General features: G+C 46.4%; 1 protein-coding gene across 11 annotated transcripts in view; it reads left to right on the forward strand.

Moving 5' to 3' along the window:
* Positions 1-25,922, forward strand: part of ATXN2 (ataxin 2) — a 1,121,476-nt gene that overhangs the window by 542,628 nt on the left and 552,926 nt on the right. The window lies entirely within an intron of this gene.

Below are 25,922 nucleotides of genomic sequence, written 5' to 3' on the forward strand. Positions count from 1 at the left end.
ATTGTCCAGTTCATGGTGGTTGCTCATCGTTTTTAGCCTCTAGTTTAGTTACTAATATTTCCCAGGTTTTGCATCCTGTATGTAGTTGGCCCGTCTCTGATAACTTTCGTAATATGTGGTATTCTGTATGGGTCCAGCGTAAGGTCAGAGCTCGCCATGCCTTCAACTCTGGTGCTCTGGGCGCTTTCCAATTCATAGCTATCAGTCTTTTATACATTACGTACGCTAAATCTGCAAACCTATGTAGATGTCTATGTTTCTTTTCTCTCATCCTCACCCCCAGCAGGCAGGATTTGGGGTCCACTGCAAATGTGTGACCCGTCAAATCTGAAACTTCCTCTACCACTCCATTCCACTCCCCTTTCACCTGAACACACTCCCAGACCATATGGTAAATGTGCGCCAATGGGGCGTTACAATGAGGGCAAACTGAGTCTGATTCAGGAAACATGCGTTTAAGCCTAGCTGGTAATAAGTATGTCTGGTGTGTGTAGTTGAACTGAGTGTAGCGAAATCTAGGATTTCTTGACACCCCACAGGTATGAATATAGTGCTTCCGTCCAGTCCTCCTGCGATATCGGAGTCGGCAGGACTGTATTCCATCTTACCCTTACATTCTCCAGTTTAGGTTCGGAAGGATTGTTCAGAATTTTATATAAGTTTGTTACAACTTTTATTTGATTATCATATTGCAGCATATGATGTAGTGTGGAGGCGATCTCTGGTTCTTGGTCCCCTGCCATCCGTGTCTTTTTAATTAAATGACAAATGGCATAATAAGCTATAAATTGCCCTGGGCTCACTGATAGGAGGGCTTGTATGGATTCAAATGTCATTAATTACCCCTCTTCAAAACAATCTCCTATTGTCAGAATGCCCGCCTCTGTCCAAGCTGTAAGCGACTGTGTTCCAGCCACACTCGCCCAGCCAGGAATCAGTCCCAGGGGGATAAGCAGGGAGTAAGGGCATCCCCGCGGTCTTCTAGTAGGTATCTCCTCCAACACTTGTGTGCTGCTACCATTAATAAATCATCCAGTTCAATATCCACTGTAGTTGTGCGGCAGCAAAATAAAGTTCAAAATTGGGGGCGCCCAGTCCTCCCTCGTTAATTGGACGTTGCAGTGTGGTGAGTGCTACTCGTGCCCTGCCCCCTCCCCATATAAGCTTCAGTAGAACTGAGTTCAGTTCCAGAAAAAAACTTTTAGGGACTTTGACTGGTGATGCCGCAAAGTAATATAAAAGGCGGGGTAAAAGCAGCATTTTCGCCACCGCTATCTTGCCCAGCTGTGAAAGTGGCAATGTACACCAGAAACGCAGTGACCCTTTCATAGAACTTATTGCGCGCCCTAAGTTTCCATCTCTAAGATCCACGGTTTTGTGGCAAATATATATCCCTAGGTATTCAAATGTGTCGAAACACCACTTCAGGCGTCCTCTGGGGACAGACTCTTTTCTCTCCGGAGGCCATACAGAAAGTAGAAACACACATGATTTTTCCCAGTTTACCACCAAACCTGATATTTACCCATATTCAGTCAGTAGGGAGATCACTGAGGGTATCACCTCCCATCCTTTTCGCACATATATCAAGGCATCATCTGCATATAATGATATTATATGGTGTGATCCACTCCTAAATATTCCCCACCTTTCTTTCATGGCTCGTAATCGAGTCGCTAGTGGCTCCATCGCGATAGCCAATAATAAGGGAGAGAGCGGGCATCCCTGTCTTGTGCCTCTGCTAATCGGGAAACTGTCGGATATCACACCTCCCTTCTTCAACCTAGCCTGGGGGTTGGCGTACAATGTCTGTACCCACTGTATGTAGTTGGGGCCTAATCCCATGGCCCTGCATTGTGGCGAACAGGAAGTCCCAACCTAATGTATTGAATGCCTTTTCAATATCTAATGCTAATACAACGTCATCGTACGCATCCGGAGGGGTATCTCCCATAACACTTAACAACCTACGTATGTTTAAGAATGTATTACGTTTTGGAATGAATCCATTCTGATCCTCATGTATTAAAGTGTGTATAACGGGAGCTATCCTATTAGCCAGTATTTTACAATCCAGATTTAGAAGCAAGAGTGGTCTATATGATTTAACGTCTGTGGGGTCACGACCTTGCTTAGGGAGAACCACTATCATAGCCTCTCCCTGTGTTGGAGGCAATAGCTTGCAAGTCCATACCTCCTCAAATACTTTTAGCAAATGAGATTTTAAGTGTTTCGAGCAAGTGGTATAATATTCTATTGGCAGGCCATCTATTTCTGGTGCCTTGTTTTTAGGCATCTGCGTTAAAACTATCTCCAATTCTTCCATTCTTAAAGGAGCCTCCAGCGTCTCTCTATCGGCTTGTGACAACTGTGCCAGGGGTGCCTCAGTGAGGAAGAATCCCAGTTGTTGGGCAGTACATTCTGTGCGTCTAGTATAGAGATTTGTGTAATAATCCTTAAACGCCCCATTAATCTCTTCTTGAGTATTGACCATTTGGCCCCCATCTAGCCGTATAGTGCCTATGGGGGGGTCTGCTGTCGGTTCAAACGAAGGAGCCATGCCAGCATCCTCCCTGATCTGTCTCCCTCTGTAAGCGCATCAGATGATATTTATGATCGTGACGGCAGAGTCGTAAGTCCGCTTCAGTGTATTTTGTGCGCGTCTCTTTTAGCGCTGAGTATGGTGTCCCGTTTTGTGCCACTGCAATCTCCAATTCCCTCAATTCATTTTCCAATTTGCTGACCTCCGCATGGAGGGTGCGCCTCACTCCCCAGGTGGAATAAATACAATGCCCTCTGACGACTGCCTTGTGTGCGTCCCACTCGACCCCCCTTGTGTCTATGGTGTCTTTATTTATTTCCCAGTATTGTCTCACTTTTGTGTTCAATCCTTCTGAGAACGTCTGGTCCTGGAGAGCCTCCACCTGCAGACGCCAGGTAGGGATTACTGAGCATTGTCTGCCCCAATTTAGAGATAATCTCAGCGGTGAGTGATCTGACAATGTTTTGGCCGAATATTCTATCTTTTTAATCAGTGAGCATATGTTAAGGGTTCCCCATATTATATCTATTCTGGTGTGTACTTTGTGGGGTATTGAGTAGAATGAGTATTCCCTCTGCTCTGGGTGTTTCATGCGCCGTATGTCGTATAATCTCATGTCGCCCGCCCATATCAGCAATGGACCTATGGGGATTCTATTTGTCAGTCATCTTGGGGGTGTATTTGACCTGTCCAGTAACACATCTGGTGTACTATTAAAGTCTCCGCCCCAAATAGTCGGGGCTTCGGGGTTTACTAATAATGCTGGTGTGAGCGTGCCCAGAAACTCAGCTGTCGCACTATTAGGGGCATAAATCCCTATTATCGTTAGTTGTCTCCTGTAGGAAGTTGGCTCTGTATGTACTATTTCAAAGTAAGAAATAGCATGCACAGAGTCCAAGGGTTCCCCTTAGAGGTAAGATAGTGGCAAAAAGAGATAATTCTAATGCTCTATTTTGTGGTAGTGTGGTCGAGCAGTAGGCTTATCAGAGGGTAGTGTTAAGCATTTGTTGTAGACACACAGGCAATAAATGAGGAACACACACTCAAAGACAATTCCAGGCCAATAGGTTTCTATATAGAAAAATATATTTTCTTAGTTTATTTTGAGAACCACAGGTTCAAGATTTACAAACAATACTTTAAATGAAAGGTATTTCATTTAGGAACTTTGAATTAGCAAAATAGCATATACAGTTTTCACACAAATGGCAATAAGCTATTTTAAAACTGGACACTTGGTGCAATTTTCAACAGTTCCTGGGGGAGGTAAGTGTTTGTTAGTTTTGCAGGTAAGTAAACCACCTACAGGGTTCAAAGTTGGGTCCAAGGTAGCCCACCGTTGGGGGTTCAGGGCAACCCCAAAGTTACCACACCAGCAGGTCAGGGCCGGTCAGGTGCAGAAGTCAAAGTGGTGCCCAAACGCATAGGCTTCAATGTAGAAGGGGGTGCCCCAGTTCCAGTCTGCCAGCAGGTAAGTACCTGCGTCTTCGGAGGGCAGACCAGGGAGGTTTTGTAGGGCACTGCGGGGGGGGGGGGACACAAGTCAGCACAAAAAGTACACCCTCAGCGGCATTGGGGCTGCCGGGTGTAGTGTGCAAACAGGCATTGGGTTTGCAATGTAATCCAATGGGAGACCTAGGGGTCTCTTCAGCGATGCAGGCAAGGAGGGGGCTCCTTGGGGTAGCCACCACCTGGGCAAGGGAGAGGGCCACCTGGGGGTCGCTCCTGCACTGAAGGTCGGTTCCTTCAGGTCCTGGGGGCTGCGGGTGCAGTGTCCTTACCAGGCGTCGGGTTTTTAGAAGCAGGCAGTCGCGGTCAGGGGGAGCCTCTGGATTCCCTCTGCAGGTGTCGCTGTGGGGGCTCAGGGGGGTCAACTCTGGCTACTCACAGGCTCGTAGTCGCCGGGGAGTCCTCCCTGTAGTGTTGGTTCTACACAAGCCGAGCCGGGGGCATCGGTGCAGAGTGCAAAGTCTCACGCTTCCGGTGGGAAACGTGTGTTCTTTCAAAGTTGCTTCTTTGTTGCAGAGAGGCTTCTTTCTTGGAGCAGAGCTGCTGTCCTCGGGAGTTCTTGGTCCTTTTAGATGCAGGGTAGTCCTCTGAGGCTTCAGAGGTCGCTGGACCCTGTGGAACGCATCGCTGGAGCAGTTCTTTTGAAGTGTGGAGACAGGCCGGTAGAGCTGGGGCCAAAGCAGTTGGTGTCTCCGTCTTCTATGCAGGGCTTTCAGCTCAGCAGTCCTTCTTCGTCTTAGGTTGCAGGAATCTATCTTGCTGTGTTCAGGGAGCCCCTAAATACTCGATTTAGGGGTGTGTTTAGGTCTGGGGGTTAGTAGGAAATGGCTACTAGCCCTGAGGGTGGCTACGCCCTCTTTGTGCCTCCTCCCTGAGGGGAGGGGGGCACATCCCTAATTGTATTGGGGGAATCCTCCATCTGCAAGATGGAGATTTCTAAAAGTCAGAGTCACCTCAGCTCAGGACACCTTAGGGGCTGTCCTGACTGGCCAGTGACTCCTCCTTGTTTTTCTCATTACCTCCTCCGGCCTTGCCGCCAAAAGTGGGGCCGTGGCCGGAGGGGGCGGGCAACTCCACTAGCTGGAGTGCCCTGGGGTGCTGTAACAAAGGGGATAGCCTCTGAGGCTCACCGCCAGGTGTTACAGTTCCTGCAGGGGGAGGTGAGAAGCACCTCCACCCAGTACAGGCTTTGTTACTAGCCACAGAGTGACAAAGGCACTCTCCCCATGTGGCCAGCAACATGTCTGGTGTGTGGCAGGCTGCTAAAACTAGTCAGCCCACACTGGAAGTCCGTTAAGGTTTCAGGGGGCATCTCTAAGATGCCCTCTGGGGTGTATTTTACAATAATATGTACACTGGCATCAGTGTGCATTTATTGTGCTGAGAAGTTTGATATCAAACTTCACAGTTTTCAGTGTAGCCATTATGGTGCTGTGGAGTTCGTGCATGACAGACTCCCAGACCATATACTCTTATGGCTACCCTGCACTTACAATGTCTAAGGTTTTGCTTAGACACTGTAGGGGCATAGTGCTCATGCACTTACGCCCTCACCTATGGTATAGTGCACCCTGCCTTAGGGCTGTAAGGCCTACTAGAGGGGTGACTTATCTATGCCATAGGCAGTGTGAGGTTGGCATGGCGCTCTGAGGGGAGTGCCATGTTGACTTAGTCATTTTATCCCCACCAGCCCACACAATCTGGCAAGCAGTGTGTCTGTGCTGAGTGAGGGGTCTCCAGGGTGGCATAAGACATGCTGCAGCCCTTAGAGACCTTCCCTGGCATCAGGGTCCTTGGTACCAGTTACAAGGGACTTACCTGGATGCCAGGGTGTGCCAATTGTGGAAACAAATGTACAGGTTAGGGAAAGAACACTGGTGCTGGGGCCTGGTTAGCTGGCCTCAGCACACTTTCAAATCATAACTTGGCATCAGGAAAGGAAAAAAGTCAGGGGGTAACCATGCCAAGGAGGCATTTCCTTACATCTCCCATCTAATTGTCCCTCTATTGCCACGTATCTACCCCCTTGATCTATCCTATGTGTGGTTTGGACATATGGGACCCAACTGCTATCCACACCAGTACTCCTCTAGTGTAGGCTGAGTATGTTGTGCCTATAATCTGTCCTCCCCATTTCCCCCGCAGCTCTTGTAAGTCAGTCTCCAGTAGGTGTGTTTCTTGTAGGATGGCAATTTGTATACCCTGACGTCTGAGGCGGGCATATACTCAAGATCTTTTGCATGGCGTGCCCAATCCCCTTACATTCCACATGACTATCTCATAGTCATATGTGGCGTGGTTTGCAGTTTGAGCCATGTGTCGTTGTGTGGTACACCTGCATATATCGCACCCCAGTTTTCAGTGCCCATCCGGGCCCATACCATCCCTTTCAAGTTTACAATTAAGACTAACAGCTGCGCCGCTTTGTTTTGTGCTCTCTCCTGACCTAAAATATACAAATTACCACACTCCCCTCCGCCACCCACCCCAACTAAATCCCCCAATCTACATGAACCTTGTAACAACCTACCCCACACACTTCTACTTATGAAAAACTGTATCCATATGAGTACCTTTGGGGGAGCTATATTGACAACCGGGTGTGGCTATTATAAGGGGCCCACATCCTTCTACAGAAATAATCTGTATATGTGTCTATGGGCGCTCCCGGACTTTTAATCTCTCCCACGTCATGTGTTCAGCAACAGTAATCATTGTTATAGAGAAAAAGAAAAATTGTTTGCCTGTTAATCATAAACGATGACCGCGTCCTCAAATTGGCTCAGTCGATCTCTTGATTGTGCTTCGCCACCATTCAACGTATTGCTCAGTCCGGTTGAGATGCCTGTCTCCCATCTTACATTCACAGTGCATCCGCAGATCTAGGGGTGAGCTTCGGGCCCTTGAACGCCTCCAACATCGTAGAGTCGAGCTGATTGAGTCAGAATCTGTATTGTCAATGGGATTTGCCCGTAATGCCTCAAAAGAGTTCTGTGTATGTAGGGATGCTTCCTTCAATACTTTTGCCCTTTCGGCCGCTGCTTGTTTTACAGTGGGTTGTTTCCTGGTTTGCCTGCGTGTCGTCGAGGTAAGCCATTCCTCTCCGTCTCCCATGCCCTCTTGAGGTTGTGCCAGCCCTTTAGCGTGCATCTACGTCCAAGCGTCCTCCGAGGAGGTGAACACATGGGTATGATCGTCTGTTATCACTCTTAGTTTAGCAGGGAACATCAGGGCGTATTTAATATTGTGCTCCCGGAGGCGTTGTTTAATTTTCACAAAGGAGTTGCGCTGTCTTTGTACCTCCTGCGTGAAGTCTGGGTAGGCATTAATGACGGCATCCTCATACCGGAATGGGCCTTTGCTGCGGAACTGCTGTAGTATTGCATCATGATCTCTATAATTCAAGAGTCTTGCTATCAGTGGTCTGGGTGGTTGACCTGGAGCCGGTTGTCTCCCGGGGACTCTGTGCGCTCTTTCCACAGCGAAGAACTTAGATGGGGCACTGTTTAGCACTTCTTTGATCAGCCATTGCTCCAAGAATATTTCATTGCTCTGCTCTACCAGTTTCTCGGGAAACCCTAGAAAGCGGACGTTATTCCGCCGGGATCTACCTTCTGCTTCTTCAGCCCGTCACCATAGGACCTTCACCTCAGCATCTAGTCGTTGGATTTGTTTTTGATTGTCTATAGCCATTGGATTCAACTTGTTTAACAAATCTTCTGTTGTCTTCACTCTCTCCACTAAGTTGCGGTGATCCACTGAGTAGATTTAGGTCTTGCAATACTGAACTATTCTGTTTTCTAAAGAAGATTTAGTGTCCATAATTGCCTGCAATAATTTCTGAAATTGAGTGGAGTGTGGTTTCCAACGATTGTAGGGTTGGTGTTAGCTGCTGTTCATTTGGTGTCGGTCCAAGCGTAGTTCGTTCTTGGCCTTTCGTAGATTTGGATTTCCCGGCCATGGTGCGCTTATCCTGTCCTTTAAATGTGTTTCCACTTTGCACCCCCTGCGCGGTGTGTGGTTTCCAGATGTTGGGTAGCCCAGGTACGTCCACACCGCACAGTGGTTGTGCTGGTCAGTAACTGAGTGGGTTTCAAGCAACTGTATAGTTAGTGCTAAAAGCAAGTTTCCTAGGCCATACGCAGTCGCCCTTTCCTTAGTTTGATCCACCAGTGAAAGTGGAGTGACTTTTTTTTTTTTTTTTACCGTCCTGGGTCACCCCACCCGTCCCACCTGTTGTCCGGCTCTTCCTTACCGCTGTGGCTGCGGGCAGAGAAATGGGGAGAATGGGGAGGGGAGGAACTCACCCCCCCCAACCCCCTCTCCTCCGGTTGCACAACCCCCGCACCTCCTGAGAGGGGAGGAGCATTCCAATGTAGGCGGGGTGTAGGTTATTGTCTCCTGCTTGCTCCTAGTGCAACGACGGGCCCGGGTGTGTTTTTCCTGATGCGGCGCGGCTCCAAACATGCCCGTGCCGCACCTTGACTTCCCCTGTTCAGCAAGCCGCACTTCTGGGGGAGGCAGGCGGGGGGGGGCAGAGCACACCCCGCACCTCGCCCCTGCAGCCCTTCGCAGCAGCCCTCTGTTCGAGGAGTCACGTAGGGCGAAGACGGGGAGCGCAGGGTGCGCGGAGGTCGGGGGAGGGGAAAGGGGGGGGAAAAGGCCGTGTACAGTTCTGGCCCTCCCCGCTGGGGTCCCCTCCTCTCCACTCACTGCGCTTCTCGGTGTCATCCCCCAGGTGCTTCCAGCGTCGGCCTCTCCTCTCCGGCATCTAGGATCCACTCTAGGTCCTGGCTTCTGTCGGCTGCAAGGCCTCCTCTGGCCGCCACCCGAAGCGTCTCAGCGATCGACGCTGTGCAATTTATTTTTATTGCGTTGGTTTCCCGGGAAGTTCCGCTGCATCTCTCGAGTATTTGGGGAATCTCTGGGAGCGCCCCTCAGGATTTATTAATGAGCCCGAGACGGAGCCTACGCTTTAGGCATCCGTCGCGGCCGCCATTTTGGCCCGTTCCCCCAACTCCTCAGAGTTGTTTTCGGTCTCTACAAGTGCTTTTTTGTAGCCTGAGCTAGTTCTGAATGCATGTCCTGAAATGTGTTCCAGCCTTTTGATTTCTTTGATGATTTCTTGCCTATTTCAGCTGCCACATATGCTGTCACTTATTCATTCTGTATCTGTTTGTGACCAATTTCTCCATTGTCTATCTCCATTAAGGGGAAGTAGGGTATCTCAAAAATCCGGTTAACCTATTTGTGCCAAAGGTTTCAAAACAGTCAAACCAGGAAAGTGGACCCTTGTGATTCTAGTAGCTCTTAAATTTACCCCCATCTAACAAAGTAGCTCCTTAACCAATGCTTAGTATAGATTTTAAAAAATCAAAGCATATTCTCATAAAATAAGTAGACTCCGCTCTTGAAAAAAGGAGGCCTCCCAACCTGCCTGATTTTCACTTTGAGAGAACTCCAAGAAACAATTGGGTATTTATTAATGTACTGTCTACATTAAATAAATACAAGCAAATAGCATTCTTTGTTTCAATGGACTGTTGGACAAGGGGAGCTCGCCCCCTCCCAAGACACCAAAATCAAATACATTGATTACATGTATCTAGGTGGGGTTTCCAGCATACTGGTATTCACAAAGGTCATTCTACGGCCTTTTTGTAGCTAAGTATTTGTTTCTTCTTCCACTTAGAATTTGAACATTCTGTGAAGGGGTAGCAGCGTAGCTCACCATGCCACATGTGATATGTGGTGGATTCTGAAAGTAGCCCATGCTCGTGATTTACGGCATGGTTCCTCAGGTAGGCATTAAGAAGTTTTTATGTTATCTTAAAGAATTGTGTCCTACTGTCTTGCCATCAAGTGCCTTCATTTCTATGCTTGATGGCATGTGTGGCTGTAGATACACATGCTCTGCATACTTTTGCCGTTTAGTGTTGGGTCGGAAAGGTTGCAAGTTGTTTTTCTTCAAAAAGTCTTTTGAGTCACAAGGTATAGTGACTCCCCCTCTTGTTGGCAGTGCACATGGGCATTGACTCCAATATTAGATTGTTTTCTTCCGCCGTGTGGTCCGGTTGTGTTTTTGCCAAGCTCCTTTTCAAGGCCGTTTTTCGGACTCCTGGGTTTGGCATAACTCCCCTACCGTTGGTATTGTCTTTTGAACGTTTGCAATCTATCCTCTGCGTTCCAGTACCAGAGGAAACTATCCATCAGATAGACGCATTACAAGAGAGTCCCTTTGGGCCGCATTTTCTTGGATCCATCTCAAGGAGAATGAACTTCTAATGGAATGGACTCCCTTCCATTTCTGCCCTAAGTGCCACGCGAAGTTCCCACAGACAGACCAGCATCAGGTCTACAACATCTGTTTATCCTCCAACCATATAGAGAACTGCAAGGCTTGTAGGTCTTCAATTGAAAAAGATCCTGAGGGATCGAAGTACCGTCACCGTTAGAAGCAGCGACAGCAGATCAAAGAGACCAGACATATTCGGGGCTACAAGAGATCATGTCGGAGCTAGAGCAGTAGCTACAAAAGGCCATGCCAGCCGAGGAAGACACGTTTTTGGTTGACGATTCTGAGCCAGACATATACACAGTTCTTGAAATGCAAGTTCTTTCTCCAACTCAACTAACTGTGAGTACTGGCTCTCCTTTTCAGCCCAAAAGAACCACCACTGTCACTGAAGCAAAGGCTACCGGGCCGCCATTGCCATCAGGCCATGGCTGGCACCAAAAGGCTCATTCAGAAGCTAAGCCTTGCATCTCCAGCTTCGGTACTGAAAACTTTGGGCTCCCACTCGGTACCACCCACCCTGGCCCCGAAAAGACTGCTACCTTTCTCTGCACCAATTGTTTTGAGATCGAACAGAAGAACATTTTGGCACAGAAAAAATTGAAAGTGAACACTGTTTCAGAGTCAAGTACTTCAATATAGCTTATTCTTGACATAATGCAGCAGCAACTCAACACTAAGCAGACACAGCTTCATATCCAACCACAGGATGTATGTGTTCTGGTTAAGGCTATTTTTTAAACACCTTCTAAGAGGCAGATTTCCTTTGAAGAGGCTATCGATATTCCTTTGCCTCCTGCCAAACACACAATGATGGATGGAGACTCGGGTGACATACAACCTCCTTTGCCTTCTTCACCACCTACACCACCACCACCCTCCTCTTAACCACCTCATTCACAGCGTGACCCCCTTGATGTTTAACCTCAGGGTCCTTCACCCACTCCTTTCATGATGATCAGGGGACAATACCTTGGCTTTCCCACAAGACACAGACCCATTGTCACAATATGATGTTGACCCTTACACGGACACAGATGTCTATCCGGCTAGACCTTCCCCACCAGATACTACCTCCTTCCAGGAGTTCATTGAGAGGGTGGCTACTTAACAACAGGTGCTCCTAATCAAAGAGCAGATCGAGGATGATATCCTCTTTGAAACACACACTACATCCCACAAAGCTATGCTGCCTTCCCAGGCTTAAGGGAATGATGAGAAACTGTTAATGACATTTTTAAGGATCCTGCCAAGGAATGTATCATCACCCGGCATGTGGAGAAGAATTACAAAGCCTCTCCCTCAGACTTTGTCTTTATTAGAGGTCAAATTCCTGCTGAATCCCCGGTGAAATATACAACCTAGGCCTGAAGCAGTACATATACAATACATGGTCTAGGCCTCAATAGAATAACCTATCATAGTTGTTTTGTAAAATAGACCCAAACTCAAATTTGAACCAATCAGATTGCCTCACCCCTTAGAACCTCCTGTGAAGAGCTGCCTTCCCTCGGATTTTCCAACGAACGTTGTGCTGAGGAGTCTGCTTTGAACTCTGCTCAATATTTTCTCTTAGAAGATCTACTACTTCAGTTCTATGACATTTCTTTTCTTCTCTGGTGCTTCAAACTGGCTGCCATGTTAGAGACACCAAGGAAAGGCCTTTTTAGATCCTGTGCCTCTTGCTTGAAGAAAATATTCTATGTGGATGATCCACATGAGGAATGCATTTACTGCCTATATCTCAGCCACAAAACAAAGGACTGCAAAATATATAGACAATTCTCTACAAAGACTTTGAAGGACTCCTAGGACTCCTATTATGATCAGCATTATTATGATCCAGTCCCACAGCAACAACAAGGAATGATGTGCTTGCCTTCTGGTCTTGTTTCCGACCTACAGGCCATGCTGGCAGATTATAGAGAGCGCTTCCATCCTCAGTCTGCAAAAGATCCTACACCAGTAGTGACTGCACCATGTACTCCAGTGTCTCTACCAGTTCTTCCTGCTGCGCCATAAATTCCTCCTCAAGCTCCACAGAGTCCTAAAGTCCAAGCTTCTTCGGACGAAGCGGCTGAAGTAGAAGTTTTTTTAGACAAGGATGAATGGGATGATTATGTACTCCCAGCACCTCCTTCACTTTAGCCAACGGCAGTTGAGTCCCCTCTAGAGGATATTGGCTCTTTTTACAATCTGTTAGAAAAAGCGTCTACGAGGTGTGAGCTCCAAATGCCATCCACACAGCAGGATTGCTTTTTATATGACTTTAAGGAGTTGAATAGGAAATTGGTCAGAGCAATCCCTATAATAGATCATGTATGGTACCAGGGATTAAAAATGATGCAGAACCCAGCAATGGTGCCAGCGGTATTACCAAAGCTGGACAAGAAATATGAAGCGACGCCTCTGCTTGCCTGGTGGGTCATCCAAAACCAGATTCAGTGGTTTCTTAGGCTGCCCAGCGACGCTCCAGAAACCCTTCAGCACCTCTATCTGCACCTCCAGACAAAAATGGTAGGCGCCTCAACACCATGGGTAAAAGATTTTCTTCTATGTCTGCCATTGTGGTCCGTGCCACAAACTCCCTGGCGTTCCTGGGGAGGTATGACAGGCAGCTGTGGTCGGACATTTCACACTCTGTCGATGATCTTCCAGATTCCAGCAGGTTGGAAGCGAGAAAGATCCTCATGGAGGGTCAACGCACATCTACAGAGGTGATTGACTGTGCTTTGGACATTGCCGCTATGGGGTTTTGGCTTCTGGCTGGTTCAGCTGTCCTAAGGCGTCAAGGGTGGTTTAAGGCCACAAATTTTAGAACGGATGGGCAAACCAAGATCCTTGAACACCCTTACAATGGACAATATCTGTTTGGTAAACATGTGGACAATGCTGTTCAAGCAATCAAAACAGATACGGATACTGCCAGGTCTTTAGGATCACTGCAGTATAAGCGCACACCCTTTCGAGGAGCCAGGGGTAGAGGACACTCTTCCTTTCGAGGTGGCTACCAATCATTCAGGTACCCAACCTGTTCCTCCCAGTACCAATCTTCCAGACCCCAGTACCACCAGAGACAACCTCGGGCGGCGGCATACAACTGACTTCCTAGAGGGAAGTCGGGGAGACAATCTAAGGACACCTCCTGCAGGCAATGACAGTCTCCAGGGGCCGGCTACCTCTCCTTCTGTGACACATCACCTGCAACTTTGGCGTCGGATCACAAACGACAAGTGAGTTCTGGACATAATAACTTATGGTCATCTGCTAGAGTTCACTTGCATGCCCCCGAGACTACGCCTTCCCGGGAACGTCAACAACAGCTGCATCTTCTCCTTCTGGAAATAGAGGTCATGTTATCCAAAGGGGCGATAGAGGTAGTCCCTTCTTCTCAAAAAGAAAGCCGTTTCTATTCTCACTTCTTCCTCATCAGGAAGTAGTCTCGTTTGTGGAGACCCATCCTGGATCTGAGGCAGCTCAACAAATATCTACAGAATCAATCCTTCCGCATGGTGACATTGAAGGATGTTTTGCAACTTCTCAACAGAGGGGATTTCATGGCTTCCCTAGATCTGCAGGATGCCTACTTCCACATACCCATTCACCCCAAGCACAGAAAAGTCTTAAGATTCATGGTAGCTGGCTGGCACTTTCAATTCAAAGTGCTACCCTTCTGACTCAAATCCGCTCCCCGGATTTTCACAAAATGCTTAGCCCCTGTTGCAGCATATCTGAGGCATTTCAAACACCAGATGTTCCCATATCTGAACGACTGGTTACTAAAGGCTCCAGACATCTACACTCTACCCCACTCTCTCAAGACCATGTTACGCCTTCTCCATCAACTAGGTCTCACTCTCAAAAGAAACAAGTCCCATCTTCAGCCTACCAGAAGAATAGTTTTCCTGGGAGCTATACTGGACACGACTCAAGTAAAGGCATTCCCAGCGGAGGAACGACAACTCAAACTTGTTACCCTAGCAGATGCAATTTGAAGAAGAAAGTTTCTTTCAGTTAGAAAGTTTAGATCGTTACTGGGGAGGATGTCCTCCTGTAACAGTCTAGTTCCCAACTTTCACCTCCGGATGCATGTGAGGAAATGCCTCTTTGGCATGGTTACCCCCTGACTTTTTGCCTTTTGTTGATGCCAGTTATGATTGAAAGTGTGCTGGGACCCTGCTAACCAGGCCCCAGCACCAGTGTTCTTTCCCCTAAACTGTACCTTTGTCTCCACAATTGGCACAACCCTGGCATCCAGGTAAGTCCCTTGTAAATGGTACCCCTGGTACCAAGGGGCCTGATGCCAGGGAAGGTCTCTAAGGGCTGCAGCATTTCTTATGCCACCCTGGGGACCCCTCACTCAGCACATGCACACTGCCTCACAGCTTGTGTGTGCTGGTGGGGAGAAAATGACTAAGTCGACATGGCACTCCCCTCAGAGTGCCATGCCCACCTCACACTGCCTGTGGCATAGGTAAGTCACCCCTCTAGCAGGCCTTACAGCCCTAAGGTAGGGTGCACTATACCACAGGTGAGGGCATATGTGCAAAAGCACTATGCCCCTACAGTGTCTAAGCAAAACCTTAGACATTGTAAGTGCAGGGTAGCCATAAGAGTATATGGTCTGGGAGTTTGTCATACACGAACTCCACAGTTCCATAATGGCTACACTGAACTCTGGGAAGTATGGTTTCAAACTTCAGAGCACAATAAATGCACACTGATGCCAGTGTGCAATTTATTGTAAAATGCACCCAGAGGGCATCCAAGAGATTGCCCCCTGGGAAACGTATGCCCAAATGTGGGTCTCTTGCTCCCCATGCCACTGGAGTCAAGCTAGCCTGGCGGATTAGGGGTGATACCCTGAAGCCAGTTCCAGGATGCTTGTTTCCAGTTCAGGAAGGACCTGGCTTGGCAGTTTGGGCAGGATTGTTCCCATGTGGGAGAAGGGTCAAGACTGATTTGCATATGGCTGGGTCCAAACTGGAATGGCATGGGTAGCAAAATAACTGTGGATTTAGGCCCAGATCTCTGTAGTGGGGGTGAATGTTTGACGTTGTTCAGCATTCCATCCATCACTTGTTCTTTTTTTCATTACTCTTACAATACACTCAATTTTCACCCACCTACGGGAAGACAATCTAACAATGGAGTCGATGCCCAGGAGCATTACCAGCAAAAGGAGGATCACTAGATGGCGGAATTCTGCAGAACATGTGATTGTACAGCACTGTATGCCACAAACAGATGCTTATTAGGTAAGTAAAATTTTTCTTCTCCACACCAATCCAAAATTCTTAACAAAAGTGGTATCTCAGTGTCCACTAATTCAAACCATTGAATTGCCAGTCTTCTTTCGAGACCCAGATACTGTTGATGTAAGAGCTCTTGACACTATAGATGTAAAGAGAGCGCTTGTGTTCTATGTTGATAGAACTAAAACATTTAGAAAAACAAAACAGCGTTTTGTTGCTTCCTCACCACCACACAAAGACAATCCTATATCTAAATTTGGCATAAGTAGGCTCCACTTTAACATTATGTGGCGCATGATGTGACGTGTGCGGTGTTCTATAGATACATTCCAGATGCGCTGACATCAGTTCCTTTCTTTCCACACCAACAGACGTTAATCTGGAACTGCTCCTCGTCTCATCAAGACTCTAAATTTAGCAAAATTCTTCAGTGTGCAAGGGAAGTATGTCACCTTCCAAGTCTGCAGGTCTTCTTCATACTCCTCAGGAAAATACAAAATAAAGTGTAAGCAGTCCAAGCGGGACTCTGCCCCATCCTGTCACTCTATCCCCTGAGAAGGCACAAAGATGACATCTTTCTTCTAGGCCACGCTCCTAAAGACAGTCTGCTTTGGAGTCTATTCTGAACAAGGTTCTGCTGCAACCGAAATTCCGGGCCAGTCAGCCACACCCTAGCAGTTTGAAGAATTTTGCTATGCTGTTCTTCTTTGACATGTTACCTACTCCCTGTAGTGCACCTATAGGACTTAAGGAGCTGAGAAACCTCAGCAATCTAATCAAGGGGCGGTCATTTCAAGACCCTGTGCCTCAGACCATAATAACAACAGACTCATCAATGATAGGTTGGGGAGCTCATCTCAACAATCATACCATTCAAGGGGAATAGGATCTCAAACAAAAAAGCAATTTCACATAAATCACCCAGAATTATTGGCTGTGTTTCTTGCCCTAAAAGCGTTTTAACCCCTTCTCAAGCACAAGACTATTCTGATAAAAACAGACATGACCACCATGTATTACCTCAAAAAACAGGGCGGACACATTCATCTCAACTGTCCCTGCTAGCGCAGACAATATGGAAATGGGCAATTCACAATCACATTCATCTGTTAGCAGAATGCATTCCAGGAATACACAATCAGCTAGCGCATCTCCTAAGCAGAAATCACCAACAAACTCACTCCCAAGTACTTCAAAAGTACTTTCAAAAGTGGGGATCACCAGAAATATACCTATTCACAACAAGCGAAAATGCAAAATGCCAAATCTTCGCATCCAGACACCCACATCCCCTATCCAAGGGCAATGCTCTATGGATCAATTGGTCAGGGATATTTGCTTATGCTTTTCTCCCTCTCCCACTCCTTCCCTTTCTGGTCAGCAAACTATGTCAGACATCTCTGACCATGATACTCATAGCCCCAACATGGACATGTCAACCTTGATACACAACACTTCTAGACCTGTCTGTAGTACCTCATTCTAAACTCCCAAACAGACCAGATTTGTTAACACAAAACAAAGGTCAAATCAGGCACCCAAACCCCAATGCTCTCAATTTAGGGATTTTGCTCCTGAAGTCATAGAATTTGGTTACCTAAAACGTCCATCAGAATGTATGGAGGTGCTTAAGCAAGCACGTAAACCTACTACCAGACAATGTTTTGCTAACAAATGGAAAAGATTTGTTTACTACTATCAATCTAAAAACACTGATCCACTTACAGCATTTATACAAGATATTGTATGCTACCTAATTCATTTACAAAAATCAAATTTGGCTTTCTCATCCATCGAAATCAACCATACTCAATATCTGATTACTTACAAACTATTCAACACACTTCTCTATTCAGAGTTCCTGTTATTAGAGCTTTCCTGGAAGGATTGAGACGTGTTATTCCACCTACAGCACCACCTGTTCCTTCTTGGAATCTAAATATAGTACTTACCAGACTCATGGGCCCACCTTTTAAACACATGCAGTCTTGCCAAATTCAATTTTTAACATGGAAGGTTGCCTTCCTTTTAGCTATTACTTCATTACGAAGAGTTAGTGAAATCAAGCATTAACTCTTGAGGAACCCTTTTTCCAAGTACACAAACATTAAGTTGTACTTAGGAGAAATCCAAAATTTCTACCAAAAGTACTATCTCCTTTTCACATCAACCAAACAGTGGAATTACCAGTCTTCTTTCCACAGCCAGACTCAGTTGCAGAAAGAGCTCTTCATACTCTAGATCTCAAAAAAGCTCTTATGTACTATATAGATAGAACTAAAGATTTTAGGAAAACAAAACAACTTTTCGTTGCTTTTCAACAACCACTTAAAGGCAATTCTATATCTAAACAAGGCTTAGCAAGATGGATTGTTAGATGCATTCAAACATGCTACATCAAAGCAAAAATACAACTTTTGATCACTCCTAGAACACATTCTACAAGGAAGAAAGGTGAGTCAATCGCATTTTTAGGAAACATACCTATGGCTAATATATGTAAAGCTGCCGCATGGTCTACTCCTCCATACATTTACAAAACACTATTGTGTTGATGTTTTTTCGCAGCAACAGGCCACTGTAGGCCAGGCTGTCTTAAGAACACTATTTCAAACAACTTCAACTCCTACAGGCTAGCCACCGCTATTTTTTGGGAGGACTAACTGCTTTGTAGTCTATGCATAGCATGTGTATCTGCAGCTATACGTGCCATCGAATGGAAAATGTCACTTACCCAGCGTACATCTGTTTGTGGCATGTAGTGCTGCAGATTCACATGCACCCTCCCTCCTCCCCGGAAGCCTGTAGTAATTTAAGTTAAACATTTCTACTTATGTAGATACATTTACACTTGCATGACATCTCTTTATATTCATATAGTCTATCACTCCTTCATTCACTCTTTGAGGGAAAACAATCGAACAATGGAGTCGATGCTCATGCACACTATAACTGAGAGGAGGAGTCACTCGGTCCCGTGACTCCGAAAATACTTCTTCGAAGAAAAACAACGTGTAACACTCAGAGCCCAGCACTAGATATCGGAAGAGATATGCGTAGCATGTGAATCTGCAGCACTACATGCCACAAACAGATGTACACTGGGTAAGTGGCATTATATATATATATATATGTATATATATATATATATTCGATGGCATGTGTTGCTGCAAATACACATGCTGTGCATTATCCTGCCATCTAGTGTTGGGCTCGGAGTGCTACAAGTTGTTTTTCTTTGAAGAAGTCTTTTCGAGTCACGAGACCGAGGGACTCCTCCCTTTCGGCTACATTGCGCATGGGCGTCGACTCCATCTTAGATTGTTTTCTTTCCACCATTGGGTTCGGACGTGTTCCTCTTCGCTCCGTGTTTCGGTTCGTAAAAGATAGTTATCCATTGGAAAATTTGACGGTATTGTTTGCACTCGGTAACGGGTTAGTGCTAGCACATCGACACCGAAGAAAGAAGAGTTCCGGCAGCCCTTTTGGGGCTTCCACTCCTCGGCGGGGCCTGGTCGGCCCGACCGCGTCCATCTTTAAAGCTCATGGACCGCACCCCCTTCCGCTTCTGCTCCAACTGCCACGCAAAGTATCCTTATACAGACCAACACTTGGTCTGCAATCTGTGTTTGTCCCCTGAACACAAAGAGGATACTTGCCTGTCGGGCATTTCGATCCAAGAAGACACTGCGGGATCGCAGAGCTCGAAGACTTCAGATGGCGTCGACACCAGCCGGACACACCGACGTCGAAGAAGAGGAGACATTCTCCATTTGAGATTCGGACTCGGACGAGTCTGAGTGAGCAGCCGAAGATGCAGCAAACCGTGAGTAAACCAGCCCCGGCAAAAACTCACTCGAAAATCATGAAGGCCAAGGGGGCGCCACCGCCAACAGGCCATGGCTTTACCCGAAAACACGGTGACCAAACATCGGCACCGGAAAAGGCCTCCCAGCAGCCGAAAACATCCGACTCTGGTCGAGATACCGGCTCCGAACAGACTTGACACCGAGAGTTCGGCACACCGAAAGTCAAAAAGGTCTCCTCGGAGCCGAAAAAGACTGTCAAAGATTTTGGTACTGAAACATGCATCCTCGGAGCCGAAACAAAGCTCCTATACAGAGGAACAAGGCCTTTCCACACACTTACAAGGCCACAAATTTGAACAAGAGCTGGGCATGGGAGAGCCTGACCATACCGAAAGGAGGCTCCATATCCAAAAGGACACGGGGAAAATCAGAACTCTTCCTCCAATCAAAATGAAGCGGAAGCTCGCATTCCAAGAGGTGGAAATGCAGCCAAAGGCAAAAGTGGCAAAAGAGAAAACACCACCACAATTTTTGCCACAACAATCACCAATACAGTCGCCACATCAGTCCCCGGTAGCAACACCCCCAATGATGTAGTCACCAACGCACACAGGGATGAGTCAAGATGACCCGGATGTATGGGATTTGTATGATGCGCCGGTCTCTGACAATAGTCCTGAATGCTACCCGGCAAGGCCTTCACCACCTGAGGACAGTACTGCTTACATGCAAGTGGTTTCCAGGGCAGCTACATTTCATAATGTAGCATTGCATGCAGAGCCCATAGAAGATGACTTCTTGTTCAACACCCTGTCATCTACGCACAGCCAATACCAAAGCTTGCCAATGCTGCCCGGCATGTTAAAACACGCTAAACAGGTGTTTCAAGACCCAGTCAAAGGCAGATCCATCACGCCTAGGGTAGAGAAGAAATATAAACCTCCCCCTACTGACCCTGTGTACATCACACAACAGTTAACTCCAGATTCGGTGGTAGTAGGCGCAGTCTGGAAGAGGGCGAACTCACAAACTTCTGGAGACGCACCACCGCCCGACAAAGAAAGTCGGAAATTTGATGCAGCAGGCAAAAGGGTGGCAGCACAGGCAGCCAATCAATGGCGAATTGCCAATTCACAAGCTCTTCTATCAAGATATGACAGGGCACATTGGGATGAAATGCAATATCTCATTCAACACCTTCCCAAAGAGTTCCAGAAACGTGCCCAACAGGTTGTCGAGGAGGGCCAAACTATCTCCAACAACCAAATACGATCGGCAATGGACGCAGCGGACACAGCCGCCAGAACAGTGAACACAGCAGTCACTATTCGGAGACACGCATGGCTCCGCACCTCCGGATTTAAGCCAGAGATCCAACAGGCTCTGCTTAATATGCCTTTCAATGGACAACAGTTGTTTGGGCCAGAGGTGGATACAGCTATAGAAAAGCTAAAGGAGGACACTGACACAGCCAAAGCCATGGCCGCGCTCTACTCACCACAGAGCAGAGGCACATTTAGGAAGCCACACTTTAGAGGGGGGGGTTCGAGGCCAAAGCACAGAACCCTCAACCTCACAAGCCAGACACACATACCAAAGCCAGTATCAAAGAGGAGGCTTTCGGGGACAATATAGAGGTGGACAGTTCCCTAAAACCAGAGTGAAATTCCAAAGCTCAAAGACCCCTCAAACTAAACAGTGACTTCAATGTCACAAATCCCCAACACACAACACCAGTGGGGGGGAGACTAACAGATTTTTACAGGAACTGGGAGGAGAGAACAACAGACATGTGGGTCCTAGCCATTATCCAACATGGTTATTGCATAGAATTCCTACAATTACCACCAAATGTGCCTCCAAGAACACACAACATGTCCAAACATCACTTGGACCTATTACAACTAGAAGTCCAAGCGTTGTTACAAAAAGACACAATAGAACTGGTACCCAACCATCAAAAGGGAACGGGGGTTTATTCCCTGTATTTTCTAATACCCAAAAAGGACAAAACTCTGAGACCCATCTTAGATCTCAGAACACTAAATCTTTACATCAAATCAGATCACTTTCACATGGTAACACTTCAAGACGTAATCCCCTTGCTCAAACAACAAGACTACATGTCAACATTAGATCTCAAGGATGCGTACTTCCATATACCCATACATCCTTAACACAGGAAATACTTAAGGTTTGTAATACAAGGAGTACATTACCAATTCAAAGTGTTAACATTCGGGATAACAACAACACCAAGGGTATTTACAAAATGCCTTGCAGTAGTAGCAGCACATATCAGAAGACAGCACATACACGTATTCCTGTATCTAGACAATTGGTTAATAAAAACCAACACTAAAAAACAGTGTCTTCAACACATAAAATACGTCATAGAAACCCTTCACAAACTAGGGTTCTCAATAAACTACCTAAAATCACACTTACAGCCGTGTCAAATACAACAATACTTGGGAGCGACAATCAACACAAAAAAAGGGATTGCCACTCCAAGTCCACAAAGGGTACAAGCATTCCAAAACATAATACAAAGCATGCACCTAAACCAACAATATCAAGTAAAATTAGTGATGAAACTTCTAGGCATGATGTCTTCATGCATAGCCATTGTCCCAAACGCAAGATTACACATGTGGCCCTTACAACAGTGCCTAGCAACACAATGGACACAAGCACAGGGTCAACTTCAGGATCTAGTGTTGATAGACCGCCAAACACACACCTCGCTTCAATGGTGGAATCCTATAAATTTAAACCAAGGGCGGCCCTTCCAAGACCCAGTGCCTCAATACGTGATCACAACAGATGCTTCCATGGTAGGGTGGGAAGCACACCTCAACCAACACAGCATCCAGGGATAATGGGACACTCAGCAAAAACAACTTCATATAAATCAACTAGAACTACTAGCAGTGTTTCTAGCATTAAAAGCATTTCAACCACTAATAGCCCACAAACACATTCTTGTCAAAACAGACAACATGACAACAATGTATTACCTAAACAAACAGGGAGGGACACACTCATCACAGTTGTGTCTCTTAGCACAAAAGATTTGGCATTGGGCGATTCACAATCACATTCGCCTAATAGCACAATACATACCAGGAATTCAGAACAAGTTAGCCGACAAGATCAGTCTCTGGGCAATGCAGTATGGATGAGTTGGTCAGGGATATTTGCATACGCTTTTCCCCCCTCTCCCACTCCTTCTATATCTAGTAAACAAGTTGAGTCAAAACAAACTCAAACTCATACTCATAGCACCAACTTGGGCAAGACAACCTTGGTACACAACACTACTAGACCTATCAGTAGTACCTCATGTCAAACTACCAAACAGACCAGATCTATTAAGTCAACACAATCAACAGATCAGACACCCCAATCCAGCATCGCTGAATCTAGCAATCTGGCTCCTGAAGTCCTAGAGTTCGGACACTTAGACCTTACACAAGAATGTATGGAAGTCATAAAACAAGCTAGGAAACCAACCACTAGACATTGCTATGCAAATAAGTGGAAAAGATTTGTTTATTACTGCCATAATAATCAAATTCAACCCTTACACGCATCTTCCAAAGACATCTTAGGATACTTACTACATTTGCAAAAGTCAAAGCTAGCTTTTTCTTCCATTAAGATACATCTTACAGCAATTTCAGCTTACCTGCAAATTACGCACTCAACTTCCCTATTTAGGATACCAGTCATAAAAGCATTTATGGAAGGTCTAAAGAGAATTATACCACCAAGAACACCACCAGTTCCTTCATGGAACCTCAACATTGTCTTAACACGACTCATGGGTCCACCTTTTGAGCCCATGCACTCTTGTGAAATGCAATACTTAACATGGAAAGTTGCATTTTTAATTGCCATCACATCTTTAAGAAGAGTAAGTGAGATTCAAGCATTTACCATACAAGAACCATTTATTCAAATACACAAGCATAAAGTAGTTCTACAAACAAATCCTAAATTTTTACCAAAAGTCATATCACCGTTCCACTTAAATCAAACAGTAGAATTACCAGTGTTCTTCCCACAGCCAGACTCTGTAGCTGAAAGAGCACTACATACATTAGACATCAAAAGAGCGTTCATGTACTACATTGACAGAACAAAACTAATTCGAAAAACAAAACAATTATTTATTGCTTTCCAAAAACCTCATACAGGAAATCCAATTTCTAAACAAGGCATTGCTAGATGGATAGTTAAGTGCATTCAAACTGGTTATCTTAAAGCAAAAAGAGAACTGCCTATTACACCAAAGGCACACTCAACTAGAAAGAAAGGTGCTACCATGGCCTTTCTAGGAAATATTCCAATGACCGAAATATGTAAGGCAGCTACATGGTCTACGCCTCATACATTTACCAAACACTACTGTGTAGATGTGCTAACGACACAACAAGCCACAGTAGGCCAAGCAGTACTACGAACATTGTTTCAAACAACTTCAACTCCTACAGGCTGAACCACCGCTTTTGGGGTGACAACTGCTTACTAGTCTATGCAAAGCATGTGTATCTGCAGCTACACATGCCATCGAATGGAAAATGTCACTTCCCAGTGTACATCTGTTCGTGGCATGGGACGCTGCAGATTCACATGCGCCCACCCGCCTACCCGGGAGCCTGTAGCCGTTTAGAAGTTGATCTTTGAACATCTGTATATTTGTAAATATATTACTTTAAACTACATTATGTACATACGTATTCACTCCATTGCATGGGCACTATTACTAGCATATACAACTCCTACCTCACCCTCTGCGGGGAAAACAATCTAAGATGGAGTCGACGCCCATGCGCAATGGAGCCGAAATGGGAGGAGTCCCTCGATCTCGTGACTCGAAAAGACTTCTTCGAAGAAAAACAACTTGTAACACTCCGAGCCCAACACCAGATGGCGGGATGTGCACAGCATGTGAATCTGCAGCGACTAATGCCACGAACAGATGTACACTGGGTAAGTGACATTTTCCATATATATATATATGTATATGTTCGATGGCATGTGTAGCTGCAGATACACATGCTGTGCACATTCCGCCATCTAGTGTTGGGCTCGGAGTGTTACAAGTTGTTTTTCTTCGAAGAAGTCTTTTCGAGTCACGAAATCGAGGGACTCCTCCCCTTTCGGCTCCATTGCGCATGGGCGTCGACTCCATCTTAGATTGTTTTCTTTTTGCCATCGGGTTTGGACGTGTTGCTCTTTGCTCTGTGTTTCGGTTTGGAAAGTTAGTTAAATCTCGGAAAATTTGACGGTATTGTTTGCGTTCGGTATCGGGTTAGTTAACGTAGATCGACACTGAATTTTGAAGAGCTCCGGTGGCCCTTCGGGGTTTCGATTCCCTGGCGGGGCCTGGTCGGCCCGACCACGTGCTTCTTCAAGGCTAATGGAACGGACCCCATTCTGCTTCTGCCCCGAATGCCACAACAAGTATCCTTACACAGATCAACATCTGGTCTGTAATTTGTGTTTGTCTCCCGAACACAAAGAGGATACCTGTGAGGCCTGTCGAGCGTTTCAGTCGAGGAAAACGCTAAGAGACTGAAGAGCAAGAAGACTCCAAATGGTGTCGGCGCCGTCAGGACACCAAGACTTGGAGGAAGAAGAAACCTTCTCCATCGTGGATTCGGACGAGGTCGAAACCGAACTGACGCCGAAAACAGTGAGTAAGACGCCCCTGCCCAAGACTCACGGAAAATTCACTAAAGCCCAGGGGACGCCACCGCCAACAGGCCATGGCTTAACCCGAAAATTAGGTGACCGGCCATCGGCACTGAAAAAGGGCACACATGTGTCAAAGTCATCCGACTCCGGTCGAGATACCGGCACAGAACAAACTTGACCCCGAGACACCGGGTCAGAGCAATCTTGACATCGAGAGAGCGGCACCGAAATATTGGAACACCGAAAGGCAAAAAAAGTGTCTTCGGAGCCGAAAAAGACGGTCGAAAAGGTTTCCATTCCGAAACATCCGGCCTCGGAGCCGAAACCAAGTTCCTACACCGAGGAACAGGGCCTGTCCTCACAGATGCAAGGACACAGATTCGGACAGGAGCTTGAGGCAGGGGAGCCAGATTACACTCAAAGAAGGCTCCACATTCAGAAGGAGACAGGAAAAATCAGTACTCTCCCTCCAAACCGAATTAAAAGGAAACTTGCCTTCCAAGAGAAAGAAAAGCAACCACAAGCAAAGGTGGCAAAACAAATAACTCCGCCACCATTACCACAGCGTTCACCACAACCATCACCGGTAGCCACTCCACCAATGATGCAGTCTCCAACTCATACAGGAATGAGTTAAGATGATCCTGATGCATGGGATCTTTATGATGCGCCAGTATCAGATAACAGTCCCGACTGTTATCCAGCGAGACCATCACCACCTGAGGACAGTACTGCCTACACACAGGTGGTGTCAAGAGCAGCCGCGTTTCACAATGTCGCCCTGCACGCAGAACCAATTGAAGATT

Source organism: Pleurodeles waltl, chromosome 11 (assembly GCF_031143425.1).
Source record: "Pleurodeles waltl isolate 20211129_DDA chromosome 11, aPleWal1.hap1.20221129, whole genome shotgun sequence".
Taxonomy (NCBI): Eukaryota; Metazoa; Chordata; class Amphibia; order Caudata; family Salamandridae; genus Pleurodeles; species Pleurodeles waltl.